Consider the following 5,294-nt stretch of genomic DNA (forward strand, 5'->3'; position numbering starts at 1 on the left):
TAGCAAAATATTTTGGGCACAGCAAAACCAGTGATGAGAGGGCAATTTATAGTAATAGATGCACACATCAAAAAAGAAGATAGAGCCAAAATCAATACCTTAACCCAACATCTGCAACAATCAGAGAAAGAGCAGCAAAAAAAGCCTACAGTCATGAGAAGAGAAATAATAAAGATTTGAGCCAAAATAAATGAAACAGAATATATAAAGACAATAGAAAAAGTCAACAATACTAGAAGTTTGTTCTTTGAAAAGATTAATAAAACAGACAAACCACTGGCAAATTTAACAAAGGCAAATTGCACTAACCAATGGAGCTGAATTGATGCAAATAACACAAATAAGAAATGAAAGGGAACATACCCATGTTCATCGCAGCACTATTTACAATAGCAAACAGATAGAAACAACCTAGGTATCTGTCAACTGAGGAACAGATAACCAAATATGGGACATAGACACAACGGAATACTATGCAACCTTAAAGAATAATATAGCATATGCAAAACACTGCATAACATGGATGAACTTGGAGGACATTGTGCTGAGTGAAATAAGTTAATCACAGAAGGACAAATACTGTATTAGTCCATTATTGTAAAAGTCAAGGAAAGGTTTATATATGGAAGGAAATTTTCTTTGTTGGTTACCAGGAGTGGGAGGGGAGAAGAGGGAACACTGTTAGATAGGTAGAGATAAGTATTGATTTGGGTGAAGAGAAAGAAGGACAATGTACCAAATGTGAGTGATCAACATGGTGGCATTGAGGAAGAGGAAGACATAGAGAGGTACATGGGAGGGGCAAACAACAAAGCTGAACCCTTTTGCACATACAGTACTGCACTGTCAGTGAAGGCAAACATGGATATATGGGTGGATAGATAAGTGGACAGCTGAACTATTAGGTCTGTCTATTCAGGGGAGAGTGTACCCAAGACCATGTATTAGGTTCGCAGACAATGGTTCTACAAGTATATATGTGTGTTCTGTAAGAATTCCCAGGTGTATAGTAGAGCTGACAAGGGGGAAGTTTGTAGTCACTTCTTGGTCACAGCCAGCTACCCAGAGGGCATGAGTAGTTGAACCTGTGGGCTTCATACCATAGTCTCAGGGGACATCAGGCTCAATTGGCATAACATACTACACAAAACATTGTTCCACCTCCTACTTTGGCAAGTAGCAATTGAGATCTTAAAAGATTGCAAGCAGCCATTGAGATCTTAAAAGATTGCAAGTAGCCCTCTAGATGCAATGTTGGGTCTCTCCTCATCCAGAGCAAAGAATGAAGAAAACTGAAGATTCATGGAAACAATTAATCCAAGCAACTAGTATGCTATGCAATCTTCGCCTATACCAGAAGAACTAGATGGTGGTTGGCTACTACTGTTAACCACTTGAAGGGGGATCTACATAGGAGATCCTGGATAGAGAAGGAGAATAATGTGGAACAAAACTCAAAATCATTTAGAAAAATAAAAAAAAAGGGAGCAGGTTTGCTGGTCTGACAGAGCCTGATGGAACCACTGACTATGGCCCCTAGCTGCCCTTCAGGTCTGGAATTGAACCCACTCCTGCAGCTTCCAGCCAAACAAAAGACAGTCATATGAGTTGAACATTTACCTAGGGTAGATACACTTCTTGGAGAGAACAATCATGGGAGGAAAGAAGGGCTGTGTATGCACAGGGAGACAGCTCAAGGGGCAGGAGTGTATGGGGGTATGGACATAAGGAAGAGGTAACTATGGAGAGAAAGTGGGAGGGGAGCTGTTGCATTGGAGTAAATTGTAGTCAATGTCATGAGACAAAGTGTGTGTGAACTGTTGCATGGAAAGTGAATTTTCTCTGTACACTTTCACCCAAATCACAAAAAAAAAAGAGGCTAAGGGGAATGTTAAAAAAGATTTCTTTTTATGGAAAATTGCAAACATATACAAAAGTAGATAGAATAATATAAAAAAAAAGTAAGTAAGAAAGAAATGAAAGCATGATGTCACAACAGAACCAACAGAAATGAAAAGAATAATATCAGGATACAATGAAGAACTGTACTCCAACACATTTGAAAACCTACAAGAAATGGGAAGATTTCTAGAAACACACTACTTACCTAAACTATCACAGACTGAGGTAGAAAACTTGAACAGACCCATAACAAAAAAAGAAATTGAACACGCCATTAAAAAATTACCAACAACAAAATTCCTGGCCCAGATGGTTTCAATAGACAATTCTACCAGTCATTCAGAGAATAGTTGACCCATCCTACTCAAACTATTCCAGAACATAGAAAAGGATGGAATCCACCCTAATTCATTTGATAAAGCAAGCATAACCCTGATAGCAAAACTGGGGAAAGACACAACTAGAAAGGAAAACTAGAGACTAATATCCTTCATGAATATAGATGCAAAAATCTTCAACAAAATACTACCCAATAGACTCCAACAATATATTAAAAAAATAATATATCAAGACCAAGTACGATTCACAGAAGGTATGCAAGGATGGCTCAATATTAGAAAAACAATCAGCGTAATCCATCACATAAGTAAAATAAAGGAAAAGAATCACATGATCATATCAATAGATGCAGAAAAGGCATTTGATAAAATCCAACACCCATTCCTGATCAAAACTCTCAGCAAAATAGGAATAGAAGGGACATTCCTCAACATAATAAAGGGCATTTATGCAAAACCAACAGCCAACATTTTATTCTCCATGGAGAGAAACTGAAACCATTCCTCTTGAGAACAGGAACCAGACCAAGGATGTACTCTATCACCACTTCTATTCAACATTGTACTGGAAGTCCTACCAAGGGCCATAAGGCAAGAAAGGGAAATCAAAGACATCCAAATTAGTAAGGAAGAAGTAAAACTATCCCTATTTACAGATGATATGATCCCATATATAGAATATCCAAGAGACTTAGCAAGAAAACTAGGAGCACTTATTGAAAGAGTTAGCATAGTGTTAGGAAAAAAAAGATCAACATATGAAAATCAGTTAGATTTCTCTACACTAGCAAAGAGGTCTATAAAAAGGAAATAAGGAAATCAATACCATTTACAATACTCACTGCTGTCAAGTTGATTCTGACTTGGGCTTTTCCGAGGCAGTATCTCTATGGAAGTAGATTGTCCAGTGATACTTGGGAATAAATCTTACCAGGAACACAAAAGACCTATACAAAGAAAACTGCAAAATACTACTTGAAAAAACTATAAGAGATCTATATAAATGGAAGAACATCCCTTGCTCTGGAATAGGAAGACTGAACATTGTGAAAATGTCACTCCTGCCCAAAGCTGACTATACATTCAATGCACTATTGAAGAAGAACAACAAAGTAGGAAGTCGCACTCTCAGATCTCAAAACCTACTACATAGCCATAGTTGTTAAAACAGCCTGGTATTGGTACAATGATAGATGCACTAACCAATGGAGCTGAATTGAGAACCCAGAAATCAATCCATTGACCTATAGTCAGCCGATCTTTGATAAAGGGCTGAAATCCATTTAATGGGGAAGAGAGAGTCTTTTTCACAAATGGTGCTGGGAAAACTGGATATCCATTTGCAGAAAAATGAAACAAGATCCAAACCTCACATCATACCCAAAAACTAACTGCAGACGGATCAAAGACTTAAACGTGAAACCTAAAACTATAAAGTTCATCAAAGAAAAAATAGGGGCAAACTTTGGGGCCCTAATTTATGGCATAAATAGACTATCAAGCATAACCCCAGAAGCACAAACAGCAGAAAAGAAACTAGATGATTGGGACCTTCTAAAAATTAAATTCTTATGTGCATCAAAAGACTTATCCAAAGAGTAAAAAGAGAACCTACAGAATGTGAAAAAATATTTGGCAATTACATATCGGTCAAAGGATTGATCTCTAAAAGTTATAGATACCTTAACATCAGAAAGACAAGCAATCCAAATAAAAAATGAGCAGATGACATGAACAAATACTTCACCAGAGAAGATATTCAGGCATCCAACAAACAGATGAAGAAATGTTTGCAGTCATTAGCCATTTGTTGTTAGGTGCTGTTGAGTCAACTCCAACTCATAGAGCCCTACATACAACAGAACGAAACACTGCCTAGTCCTCTGCCAGACACAATCCTTGTTATACCTGAGCCTATCATTGCACCCACTGTGTCAGTCCATATCATCAAGGGACTTCCTCTTGTCATTGACCCTCCCGTTTACCAAGCATGATATTCTTCTCCAGGGAATGGTTCCTTCTGACAACATGACCAAAGTGGGTCAGACAAAAAGTCTGGCAATTCTTGCTTCCAAGAAGCATTCCGGCTGCACTTCTTCTGGGACAGATTTGTTAGTTCCTTTGGCAGCCCATGACAGCTTCAGTATTCTTCTCTAACACCACAACTCAAAAGCATCAACTCTTCTTTGGTCTTCCTTATTCATTGTCCAGCTCTCACATGCATATGAAGCTAATGAAAACACTATGACTTGGGTTAGGCTCACCTTAGTCTTCAAAAAAACATCTTTGCTCTTCAGCACTTTAAAGTGGTCTGTTGCAGCAGATTTTCTGAGTGTGATACATTGTCTATTGTCTTGACTGCTGCTTCCATGGGTGTTGATTATGGAACTAAGTAATATGAAATCTTTGACAACTTCAAACTTTTCTCCATTTATCGTGATGCTGCATATAGGCCCAGTTGTGGGGATTTTTGTTTTCTTTATATTGAGATGCAATCCACACTCCAGACTGTAGTCTTTGATCTTCATCAGTAAGTGTTTCAAGTCATCCTCACTTTAAGCAAGCAAGGTTGTGTCATCTGCATATCACAGGTTGTTAATGAGTCTTCCTCCAATCCTGATGCCACACTCTTCTTCACATAGTCCAGCTTCTTGGATTATCTGCTCAGCATACAGATTGAATAACTATGGTGAAAGGATACAACCTTGATGCACTCCCTTCCTGATTTAAAATCATACAGTATCATCTTGTTCTGTTCAAATGACAGCCTTCTTGTCTATGTACAGTTTTCTCATGAGCACAATTATGTGTTCTGGAATTCCTCTTCTTCTCAATGTTTCTTTTTACTAATAATTTGTTATGATCCACACAATTGAATTCTTTTGCATAGTCAATAACACAAGTAAACATGTTTCTGGTACTCTTTGCTTTTAGCCAAGATCCAGCTGACATCACCAATGATATCCCTCATTCCACATCCTCTTCTGAATCCAGCTTGCATTTCTGGAAGTTCTCTGTCAATATACTGCTGCAACCATTTTTGAATTATCTTCA

This window comes from Orycteropus afer, unplaced genomic scaffold (genome assembly GCF_000298275.1).
Source record: "Orycteropus afer afer isolate SDZICR_OR568_19922 unplaced genomic scaffold, OryAfe1.0 scaffold00152, whole genome shotgun sequence".
NCBI classification, from domain to species: Eukaryota; Metazoa; Chordata; class Mammalia; order Tubulidentata; family Orycteropodidae; genus Orycteropus; species Orycteropus afer.